Genomic DNA, 13607 nt, shown 5'->3' on the forward strand with positions numbered 1-13607 from the left:
ACAGAGATTTCAATTTTGTGTTAATGTTGAGCTAATATAAATTACTAATTAATTACTAATCAGGAATTAATTACTAATCAGTAAGTAATTATTAATATGGCCTTGGTAGTCAGTGAAACATAACATAAAGTACCTGAAGGTTTTATTGTATTGCTAGTTAAGGAAAAAGTACATCCAGCTTAATTTTTAATGTATGCTGACTGAAGTTTATTTTTTAATTATTATTGTTATTTTAACATTTAGAAAGTTGGATTCATACTCTCAGGGTTATTAGTACAGTTTTCAAATGAAAATGAAAACACTTTAGCTTTTCAAGGGAAAATGTACGTCTTTTATATCCTATTACTTTATGTATTTATTCAATAACAATTTATTGAATGCCTGTTATTGTAGTACGTCATGTCCTTTAAATTAAGTGTTATACCTGCAAATGGATTTCTCAAAATGATTCTTGAATAAATTAAGAAATTAATTGATAAGCATGACCAGTGAGAAGTTTAAAACATGCATACAAAATAACAATGGTATGGCATATTTTACCCATTATACTGGAGAAAAAAGTCACATACAAATCTAGCAAAAGTCTATGGTAAGGGACTTTCTCACAAATAATCTATGAGAATGTAAAATCCTGCAGCATTTTTGGAAAATAATTTGAGAGTTTCTGTTCAAATTTACGATTCACATAACCTTGACACAATTTAAGAATATGTCTTGATAGAATAAGATATTTTTTGGTATAAAGTATAATTGGATATTATATAGTTATAAAAATGTATTTAATTCTGGATGAAGAATCTGTATTTTTAAATTTTTGTTTTTTTCAACAAATGAAATAATTTAAAATAAGTTATTTGTATCATAAGTCAATTTTACCCTTATAAAACATAAGACACTCCATCACTTTATTTTCTTCTATCGGTTTTTCACCTGTCTCAATTAAAAGTGTTTTCTACAGAAACAGATTCAAAGTGATTTAAACCTTCAAAAATAAATTTATGTATATTTCTTCACATATGTTCATGAAGTAAAGGGACACTAATCATAAGATGTTTTTGGATCTTTGACATTTAAAACTAAAATATCTGGCGCTAATAAAAGGCTCCTATTCAAAACTCTTGGCTAATTTTTTTCTCAACTCATTTCCTGCTGAATCTAATTCTTTTTCTTGCCAACTGAGTTCTTGATTCAGTGCCATCTCTTTTTAATGGACAGATTTTCTTTGTTGGATTTATGAGGGAGTCTTCATGACTCACCCAAGCTGAGTACTGACTGATAGGTAATAGACTTTAACTTAGTAAAGCTAATGTCAGGAGTCCTAATTGTAAACTCTTTGTTAGAATAAATGGCACAACAATAACATATTCTTGTTTAATTAGTTTTTACTTAGCAGTCTTAAAGGTAAAGTTGTTAAGATTTAAGAGAGTGGAAAACCAAATCATCTATTGTCATTTACTATCCTATTACTTACTGTGTCTAATATTGACAAGTTTTGGCTGCTGCCAAGATAATAAAGTGCCAAAAAACTTCTAGGTATAAGCATATCAGCGTTTTCCTTGAAGGTGTGATCTCTTATGCTAAGAATCAAACCCTTAACTATTAATACTTTATTCTCTAATAAAATGTGTAGTTTCCTTGCGCATTGTCAATGGTTAGTTCCTCTTTAAAATTCTTTTTCTCTGTTAAAATACTATGCATATTAATGACAGTACTATTATTCAATTATAGTTTTTGTAATACATAACATTTTTAAATCCCATGAGTAGCACTGAAACTATTTCTGGTATGTGATAAAATAATGAAGTTTTTCATTTTAGATAACAAAATGTAACTTAGTTTGAGCACTTAAGTTACTTCTCTAAAATATGGAAATAAACCTGTTGCCTTTCAGAAAGTTCTCCAAGGCTGTAAAGCCATCCTCCTAGTAGAACTAGGGTTCATGGCATTTTTAAGCTTTTCCCCAAAATTGTATTGTCTATTATTGCCCTCTGTTGGTGTCACATTAGTGATGTCCATCAGAAAAGAACCATGACACAGGCAAGGACACAGAGCAGTGATGGGAACTTTATTCACTTGGATAGCTACTAGTAGTCTCAGTTTGTGAAAATTAGAACATGTAATATATGTTTGACTTATCTAGCTGATTATGCATTTTTTTAGAAGAGAGAAGACAATGAGAGAAACATTTAAAGGAATTTAATTAAACCCAATAATAAAAATCACCTTGGAGAAACAGGAGCAATAAAAAATTTAGAGAAAAGAAACTCTCAAATGAAGAGACAAAGAAAAAAAATGTCTCTAGATGAATCAATTGTGATATTCATTATATCAAAGACTAGATCAACAAACGAAAATTAACAATTTAATAGGAATAAATACAATACCCTACATTTAATATACAAGGAAAAGTTACACAATACTTGACTTAATAGTACTTCATGCATTTTTATTTTTTAATGGAAGTGTCTTGTCTATCAGTAGTGAGAAATGACTTTAAAAGTCTAATGTAATCCAAGGCTGGATGAATGTGTTGAGAAGATGTGGGTGATGTAGGGATTGTGAAATATAACATCTAGCAGATCCTGTGGAAAAGGTGCAGGAGGCAAGGTCTGGGAAAGATCAAGGGAAAAATAAGAATGGATATGAAACATTTATTGAATGGATGGTATTTCCCATATGTCACTAAATTATCATAATAATGATAGTGGAAGACCTATAATCTCTGTTTCTTGAATGGAGAATCTAAGATTCAGAGCTCAATAAATGTTCAAGGGTCCCTCTAGCAGAATGCTTTCAGTGCCCCACTCCTAATACTAGGGCCCATAAGTGGTTTATTACTTCCAGCCTCAAATATCTGCCTCTATGTTTTATAGACATTTCACTCCAACCATAGAAGTGGGGAGGAATTAACACTCCTGTGGCCAACCTTCAACCAGGGGTGCTCATCAAATAATTCAGCTTCCTCTTTTCTGTGTCAGAGAGTCTGAGGCACAAATTTTGCACTATTACCCAGAGCTTTTTTTAGGGCTTAATCTCCAGCCACCCACCATGAGAGCTGGTTTAGTAATTCACCCTTGTATTTAATGTGCCCCATTCCTGATCTTCTTTTACTGCCTCACTCCACTACCAGTGTCCCATGTGCCTCCCAAATAAACTACTTGCACTAATATTCCTATTTTAGAATCTGCTTCTGTGGGAACCCAAACTGTCAGAAAATGATACAGCCAAGATTCTTACCCATGCCTGTGTCCAGAACCTGTAGCTTTTCTATGATGCCGTGTAGTTTTCCTCCAGATAAATGGCTCCTAATGCTTCGTCATACTCTAATAAAATGGTATGATTCTATGCCTGACGTGATCATATTTATGATTTTAAACTTCTCTGACCAATAAAGGAAGAGTTACCTTATAATGTTTTTTTCTCTCACCCTTCTGAGAATAATTTGATGTATTTTATTATTAATATCACCAGTATACTTAACTAACAATACTTTGAGAGCTGGTTCTAAAACAGAATTCTTGAAAGCTTGGCAGAGCTATTTCTTGTTTTATTCCAATCTATTATATTTAATTTTCTAAAGAAATTATTTACTCATAAATTGCCTTTATTACCCATCACTGCTGGGGGAGATTATGTAGACACTATTCACGTTTGTACAATTATTATTTCATCTTTGTCTCAAAGGCATTTATGATTTTACATGCTTGAAAACCCAAGATTTCCTTTCTTTCTCTTTTCTCTAAGTTTATCTAATGTGACTAAGCTTTTTAAACTGGATTTCAAGTGAATCTTTTGAGCTGGTTTTTAATAAATGTAGTGAAATTTGTCTTGAAGAAAATAAAACTGTGGAGCCTAACCAGATGTACAGGCATGGTTTATTTTATTCTAAGTAATCTCAAGTAAAGCACACAACTAGAACTAAAATATATCTGTCAGAGGAGTACATAACACATTTCTATTGATAAATTCTGAGAGGGTAGAAACAAAAATTAGAGTGAATCCTACTTAAGCAATATTCCACAGATCTGGAAAAAGATGCTGTTGTCCATTTTCTTTAGAGTTTACCTTATGGTCTTATTTTCTGAAAGAGTTTTATAAACCCTTTATAGGAAGATATCCCATGTCCCTTTTTTAAATCCCTGGCCAACCATCAATGAGGGAAAACTCATCACCTTATGAAACCCATCCATTCTTTCTGAGACATTTGTATTTCTTGGAATTTCTTACCTATAGTCATATTGTTCACTTACTTATCGTTCATTGATCTTATTTTTCTTCCTGGAATTATGCATAGAAAATGTATCACTCTTAGAATTGATATCTTTCAATTTGTAAAGATAGCTTTTATTTCTCAAAGTTCTCTATCCTCCTAGTTAAATACTGTTATCACAATAGACAAGTCAAGTGTGCCATGAGCAATTTGGCACACTTTTCAGGATTGTCCTTTGTCATTTCCTCTCACCTAGGACTGCAGGGGTACTTCTTCTGGGAAAGAGCAAGGGAAAAATAAGAATGAATATGAAACAGAACGAAAATGACTGTTTTACCTGTTTCAAGGAATAGAAACATTGAGAGAATAATATTGATTGAATAATGCCAGATAGGAAAATATTTATAGGTAATACTGATGTTCTGTCACCTGGCATTCTTTAGCATGGATGGCCTTTCTAATTTACACTGCATAATCACATTGTCGTAATTTGTATTTCTTTAGTTGCTTTTTCCAGGGGAATATGTCAGAATGACCATTTGCAGCCTCTTTCTCAGAATAACAAATCAGAATAGCTTTTTAAATTTATGTTTTTAACATATCTTCTATGCTATTATAATATGAAATGTAATGTATATCTATGAAATGCCTGTTTGAAGCAAATGACAAAATGTTTACATGTATGCATGGTTTTAAGTCCTTATTTAGAAAAGTAGATCTCGTTGGTGATCACTAATTTAAGCTTTACTACAAAATGCATTGGTTTTATTCACTCTCAATTCTTAATTTTAAGTGAGGTCAGGTCTTTTATCACCTAACACCTCTAAATAAATAAATAAGAGAAAGAGTGAGAAGGAGAATCTGTTTACCAATTTGTGATTGCACTATTCTTCTTAGTGCCTCCAGAATTAAAAGGAGAAACTGTTTCCACTTAGAGAACTATTTTCAGATTCCCAATTCTTCATATGTTCCCAGTTGAATAAGCTGAATGGTTGATGAATGGGTATGTTAATTCCATATTTACAATAAACTTCTCATTAGAATGATCATACAAACTGCATTTTTTTTTTTTACTTTCTATGCACTTTTTAACCCACAATAACAAGGGTTTTATCTTCAAAATTACACTCACATTTCTATTTTTAATACCACCAGTGGCTTCCAAATTCATTTATTAGTTGTATTTGGTTCCCATTTTACCCATTTATGGATTCTTCACAATAATGAAATTTGTGCTCAAATTTCACCTATTCACAGAGGCCTTTACCTAAAAAAAATCCCACCCCTCGTTGTTCTGTCTTACATAACATTTACATATTTGAGATAATATTATTTCCTTCCTCCCTTCCTTCTTTCCTTCCTTCCTCCCTCCCTCCTTACTTCCCTCCCTCCCTCCCTCTCTTCCTCCCACTCTCTTTTCCTCCCTCCCTTCCTCCCCTCCTTCCTTTTTATCATTGCCATACATATATATATACGTGTGTATATATATATATATATAATGTATGCATGTGTATGTGTTTATGTATGTACGTATGTCTACATACATACATATAATTGTATGTTTTCTTTCCCATTAGCAAGTAAATTGTAGCTAGGAGGAAGGACCTGTTTATGTTATTCATGGCTGTATATTCATTGCTTATAATGTGAAGTGAACATAGTTGGTCTTTAATAAATAAACTTTGAATGAATAAAAATGGATGTGAACATGGACATCATGAACACATTCATGATATGGAATTTCATGTTAGGTAATACTTTCCTGATTCATTTTATGTAAAAATGCAAGTTTAGTAGAACATTTTTAGTTAACATGATTAGAAATTCTTGTTAAATAAGGAATTATAGTAATGTTTAATATATAATATCTTAATATGTAAATAATCAATTAGAAGGTTTTGTTAGGAGTTCAATAGATTTTCTTTAAATATGTTTTCTTATGACTGGATTTTGACATCACTTTTCTTGCATCAGTGATCTTCAGCTGACTAAATGTATTAAAAAGGAACAAAAACTAAAAAAACACACAAAAATATTTATGCAAAGACGTCTGGATTTTTTTTATTTTTCTACACCAATTCAGTATCATTTTTTTGTGTCTTAGTTTCACTCTTTCCCCAGCATTCAATTTAATTTCCATGGAAACAGTAACTCTATTTACATACATTTCAATTAAATTATATATTTACACTGTCATACAATAGGACTTGCAAGCAAATATTGGGCTCTTGGTAAATTTTGACTCAACTGTGGAGGCAGATATATCATATGTATATATGTGTATATATATATATATATGTATATATATGTATATATATGTATATATATATCCCAAAAATATTTGATCACAGGAAAAATAGGAAATTACCTAAACACCCATCAATAAGGAATATTTAAATATTTCTTTATTATTTTATAACTTGATAATCTGAAGCCAATGATAAAAATGGGAAGATAAATGCATTCACTCATTTATCTATGACAAATTTTGTGAATAGCTAATGTAATCTGTTGTATAAACTGGAAAAATCCCAACATCCATGTATATGTGCGTAAGTATGTAAGTGCATGCATAAAAATACTGAAAACATGCAACTTATTTTGAATTTTCATATTTTATTCTACATGTTTCTTTGCTTATGGATGCTCATTCTTATCTTTTTGTATTCAAAATGCTTTAATTTTGAATTTTGTACACTAAATGTTTTCAAAAATCAAAAGCTTATGCCAATATTTTTTGTAAATTAAGAAAAAATAAACAACTTATTTGGTAACTCTCGTTACCTAGTGTCTACGGAAACTAGAATTATCATAATCATACTTATCACTTATTAAACTCAGATAGTGTTCCAATTGATATATTTCTTCAATTTTTAATTTTATGTATGAGGAAAATGTGAGAAGAAAATTCTTCACATTACAGAGCTAGTATGTGTGAGAGATGCTAAGATAACCGCTATTAATAATTTATCTTCCTTCAAAAATATTTAAAATTTATTTTGTTTAGAGAAATTTTAATATATTATAAATAGAGCATATGGTAGGATGATAGCCAAAAATATTAGAGAGATTAAATAAACTCTTTTCCTTCCCATGAAGATTTTAAAACTTTTGTTGACCTTATTATTCAGAATTATCCACTGTGAAAAAAGGGAAAAATATATTGTTTTAGCAAACACAGCAAGATATAAATTACACAGGTCTAGATGATACTTCATTCTATGCTGTTTGAGTTCAGAGATGATTATATATATATTCCATGCTCCACCATAATATGTAGAAACAGGAACCGTGAAGGAGTTTGAAGTATAAGAGATTCATTGGGGATATTGATTGTGGAAGATAAGGGGCAGCAGCTCAGGAATAGGCAGGGAAACCATTAGACAATGATACTGACCTGACACTTGTGGAAGGTGGATGAGAAGGAAGAGAGTTGAGAAGGGAAAGCCTCAGACTGTCTGCAGCTTGGAGAATGTCTCAGTCAGCCTAACAGGGAGCTTTGGCACAAGATTGTCTGTAGATGAGTTGACATTGAGCAGAAATGGCCAAAGTCTTGATACCATCGCTGGACTCAAACAGATGTTTTCTGGGAGTTGCTAAGGAGAGCATGGCTTTGGGTTGAATGCTAGAGTAGATTCTGAAGGTGCTGTAGTTGGAAGCTCTCAGCTAACTGTTCCCCTTGTGGCAGGTCTACTTTTGAAGGGAAATTTCAGTAGCACACGTCCCTGATTGTAACACCAAATGACATATTACTTTGTGAGAATGCTAAAATGCAAATGAGTATTGCTCTGTAACTATTTAATCCTCTGTGTCATTGTCTCTATACAGTATACTGTGATTGGGATATGGTTTTATTTTATTTACAGTTCATATTCAAGATCATTGTGAAGAATAAATGAATTAGCAAGTTTATTAATAATTTATAACAGCAATTCATCCCAGTGAGCCTCTTTCCTCTTTTATACCACAAGGAATAGGAAACGGTGTCCTGAAGGAGTTAAATCACATTTCACGTGTCTAGGGGTGTCACTTGTCATTAACATGCTCGAAGTATCTAAATCAATGAGCCATGAAGTATTTGAGCAAGTTGGAAAAAAGTCACTATATAAATTTAAATATTTTCCTAATTAATAAAATAACATGTTTGAGAAAAACATGTTAGATTGCTGTAGTGCTATATCAGAGCTTATAGGCACTATTCTTCATATGTGTGGGAATACTTTTTAATCACCAAATTATATGACTGATTGGCCTTAGAGATGATTACTATTTTAGTGCCACCATATATATTATTTTTAAACAAATAATTTAGTGACTATATGAATAAAGCGAAAAACTATAATTCACTTAATTGAAGACAAAAGCCATTCCAAAAACACACTAAGTAATCTAAATGTAACAGCTGATTTTTTACTTAATTTTGCTGATAGATTTTAGAATTATTTTATATTTATCTATTAAACATATTTTTCTAGGTACTATTGCTGCTATGGTCTGAATGTGTGTGTCCCCCCAAATTCATATGTTGAATTCCTAACTGCTAAGGTAGGCTATTAGGAGGTGAGTGCGGCCCTTGGGAAGTGATCAGGTCATGATAGCAGAGTCTTCAATGAATGGGATCAGTGACCTTGTGATAGAGGCCCTAGAAAGCTCACTTGCCCCTTCTGACATTTATTCTGCTGGTGCCTTGATCTTGGATTTTCTACACTTCAGAATTTTGAGAAATAAATTTCTGTTGTTTTTAAGCCACCCAGTCTACAATATTTTGTTATAGCAGCCCAAATGGACTAAGAAAATCACTTAAGTACATTTCAAAATATACCGGGGGTGCCAAAAAAATGTATACTCACAGCTTGTATTAGTCTTTTGTTATGGGTACATATTGAGTATTACAACTTTTCCCCCCATTCTTCCACTTCCCCCCCACTCCGGTTCCAGCCATTGTTTCTCAGTCTAGTTGTGTAGGACACAGCTCCCTGGCCCATGCTGGTATTATGAGCCTTGCACTCCCCCCAGCTGAGGCCGTCAGTCATCGGTCGGCCACTAACAGCAGGAGTACTACAATTTTAATACAGTTTTTTCCTTTCTTAAAATGTGTATACATTTTTAGGCACCCTCTGTATTTACCCCTATCTTTACCTCAGTGTCTAGGACATTGCTTCATAGAGAGGACAATCAATAAATAATTGTTAAATGAGTATTTATTTCAAACATATAACATATTCATAAAAACTTTTATATACCACAGATATTCAAGGAATGTTATCATTAACCTCAGTTCAAAGGTCTCTTTGTCAAAATCCAAGAACTATATTATTAATTTCATGGTAAAAATTTTTTAAAAAACTTTTGATATATAATTTATGTCTTTTATATTAGGCATTGAGAATAGTGCATTTATCTTTCACATCCTTGTGTTTTGGCAACTGGCTACACCGTGGTGGGGGAATAATCAGCACTTACCAGTAGTCATCAAGGTCTTGGTGAGGATCTGTTAGGAATCTTACAAATTAATGTTTCTTTCACCTTTTCCATAAATGCTGGATGCCATTACTGTCACTAATTAATGTTGTGCACAAGATATTAGCACCTTTCTGCAAATTATTTCTGATATAAAGTTTAGCACAAAGACAATTTATGGAATGAAATGATGTTGCGGTATGTTGACCCTGTCTATCGGTGTCTTCTTTGTTTTATATCTGCTTATAAATAGCTAAGTACTTTTCTGTCTTTTTCCTTTCAAACCCTATTCTGATAATCTAATAATCATGTACAACTTGGTAATGTTTAATTGGAATTAACAGGTGATATTAAATATCATTTTGATAAATTATGATGTAATAAAGCACAATTAATTTAACAATAATTAAGTGTGTATTATATGTAAGGAATTCTGTTTGAGATAATCTTCACAATGAGACAGAGGGATAAATATTATTATTTTGTTTTATTAATAAAGAAACTGAAACTTAGAAAGTCAAGTAGTAATATTCAAGTAAGATCTGGAGCACAATAGAAATCTTGTCTAACTCTAAAATCTATGTTCTTAATTATTAAGTTGCAGCACCTGAAGCAGAAAAGCAGTTTGGAAATATACAATATTTTTAATTACTAAAATATAAACATGTAAATATATTTATATGTTTGTATATATATGTCCACATATATATACACACCTGTATATATACACATATATATGTACACACATACACACACATATACACATACACACATATGCACATACACACACACACACACACACACAGGGTGCCAAAAAACGTACACACATTTTAAGAAAAAAAACTATTAAAATTATAATTCTCAATATATACCGATAACAAAAGATGAATACAAGTCATGTGTGTACATTTCTTTGGCACCCCCCCCCATGTTTGTGTGTGTGTGTGTGTGTGTGTGTGCACAAACTCCAGCCTTCTTAATGGCAGAGCATTGACCCACCAACCAAAAAAGAAAGTTATAGTAGCTACTAGGTAATTTCCTTGGATGCTTCACACATTTTCCACATTCTGCATTTCTTCTGCAGTATTTATGTGATTATAAATCTTGGCTTTGTACTGGGAATCGAGCCCTTATTCTATTCTGGATATCTGGTGTTTATACTTCGTCTCTTGGAGTTTGGCTGATTTCGACTTGTCTTCTGGTTTGCCTCCAGTTCCATCACTGGGAAGCCAACTCAAATGCTGGTCACTTGACAAACTCACCTGTCAGATCAGTTTCCCCTCCAATTTTTAGGGGAACATATGTAGACACAAATTAGGTGTGTTATTATCGCCATTTTATCAAGAGAGTTGCCTTCATAAGAAAGAGAAAAAGGTAGCTCTCTTTTACATTGGTAATATCTGAACTGGTATAAAAATATGTCTCTGGGGTCAATATGCTTAGCCCTTTCCATTAAAATATGTTTTCTCACGATAAAACAAGTTTTATATTATTCTTGAACTCTGGGGTTCTATATTCTATCTTCACTGTGATTTTACTCCTTGTCATTTTGTTTTTGGATGTTATGTCCCTGGTTGCTGATAAGCTACTCTGGTTATCTGCAGGAAAGTAAATATTTTATATTTCAAAACTTGACTGTTTCAAATTGAAATATATTAAAAGATGATTAAGCTCCTCTATTTGCTATTAAGTAGAACTAAGCTCTGCAGAGATGTTGTTCCAAAGATTTCTTCTAGCTCCTTTCCTAAAAGCCTTCTGGGAAAGTTCAGCTGGCTAGTGAGCACTGGACTGGGAGAGTTGATGTCTAGTTCTGCTCTGCCATAGGCTAGTTGTTTTACCTTAAGCAAATTGCATCACTTTTCCATGCCTTGGTTTCTTCATTTTTGAAATTGTTAGATGATGAGAAGATTTTAATTCCTGTGATCCTGGGATACAGGCTTAGGCAGAATGGATTTGTTCTGGAGTACGGGAGCTTCTTTGTATCTCTGTGCCCTTCGAAAACCCAGGATCTCACCTTCACCTTTCTTAGAGGCACTCACTCTCTATCACTGGTGCTTGGTACCACATTAAGATCTTCCAGTCCACATGGAAACAATGAAATCAAAGCTACTACACTCATGTACCAGAAAATGTCCTGGGAACCCAAAGCACCACGAAGCTCCAAACTTGTGGCCTCCTTGCTGGTAAATAATGAAAGAGAGGAATGTGGCTCAAAATGTATTGCAGTCATGTGACAGCTTTGTAGATTAGATTCATATTGAACACTTGCTTTTGCCACTGTCCCTAAAGCTGTTATGGATCAACTCTGTCTATCTTTGCTGTATCCCACCAAAAGAATGAAGAAGTTCCTTTATGACAGGCTGGCTGTGGATATGCAGTTGGACTGAAGGGAAACATAGGAAATCTTGGGTGTTCATGTTTTCTCTTCTTTCTTTGCTCCTGCTTTTTTCATTCTTCTCCTCCCAGCATTCCCAGTCCAGATAGTCAGTGTTTTTGCATGTCCCTGTTCCAATTAAAATCCTCCTATCAAACCTCAGTGGAGTCTGCACCAACATTCCTTCTTTTCTTCTCCCTCAATTACTTACCCTCTCAGCTGGTTGTTAGGGGGAAGCCACAGATTAAACTCATTTTTATTGTATGTAAAGGGTTCAGGGTTTCTTATAAAAAGATAGTGTTTTTGAGTGTCTGAAAAGGGAATTGGTACATCACAAAATGATGGACTAGTAATGAGGGATTTTCTGGTTTTGTTATATTTCAGGTGCTCAAAGTAGAAAAACATATTTTTTAACAGAATACCTTTTCCAGAGCCTCAGAAATTATACCATAGGCATGCCTGGCACCTTTGTTTACCTTTATACTCATATATAGTACAGTAATGATACTTAAAAAATTAACAACCATCAGTTTTACCAGTTTATTTTCTACTAAAGAACAATTACTAATCTCCTTACATATCTTCATATTTGATTCATTTCTTTTACTTTGCTTCCACAGCAGAATTTTTGTTTTTAACCCCAGGAATTTTAATAACATTCTACTTTTTTTTTTTTTTTTTTGAATGACCATGCTTTCAAGGTTTTAGTATTTTGGAAAACTTGTAAACTTTTTAAAATCAAATTTGGAAATGTCCACTAAGCATTTCTTTATGAATTTCTATTAAATAAACTTTGTTAAAAGATTTTTTATTAAAAATATAGTTAGCATACAATATTATATTAGTTTCAGGTATACACAATTGTTGTTCAACATTTATATACCTAAAGAAATGATCACCATGATAAGTCCAGCAACCATCTGACACTATACCATGCTATCACAATATTATTGGATATATTCTCTATGCTGTACATTATATTCCAGTGACTTACATGTTTTATATCTGGAAATTTAGATCACTTATTGGCCTTCAACTTCCTCCCCAGTTTTTAAATTTTCAGTTATAGTTGACATCCAGTATTGTTTTCTATTAATTTCAGGTGTACAGCATATGGTTAGACATTCATATAACTTAAGAAGTGGTCTCCCTAACTAATCTAGAACTCACCTGGCACTATACATAGTTATTACCATATTGTTGACTATATTCCTATGCTTTACTTTTCATTCTCATGATTATTTTGTAACTACCAATTTGTACTTCTTAATCCCTGCACCTTTTTCACCCTGCCCCCTAACTCCCCTCCCATCTATCACCCCGATAAATCTAGTACCCATCTTGTTGTCCGAGGCTCATGTGGATGTCCCAGGGATGTCCAAGAGAGGACTCAAGCCAGAGCAGCAGTGACGGGGGTTCTTGTCTCCAAGAAAGAAAGAATTCAAGAGCAAGACAGATACAGGAGAGCAAAAGTGGTTTATAGAAAATGAAAGCACACAATTGAGAGGAAAGTGTGGGCGAACTGAAAGATTGAGTAACCCCAAGAAAGTCACAGTCAGGGAT

Source organism: Rhinolophus hipposideros (genome assembly GCF_964194185.1).
Source record: "Rhinolophus hipposideros genome assembly, chromosome: 10".
NCBI classification, from domain to species: Eukaryota; Metazoa; Chordata; class Mammalia; order Chiroptera; family Rhinolophidae; genus Rhinolophus; species Rhinolophus hipposideros.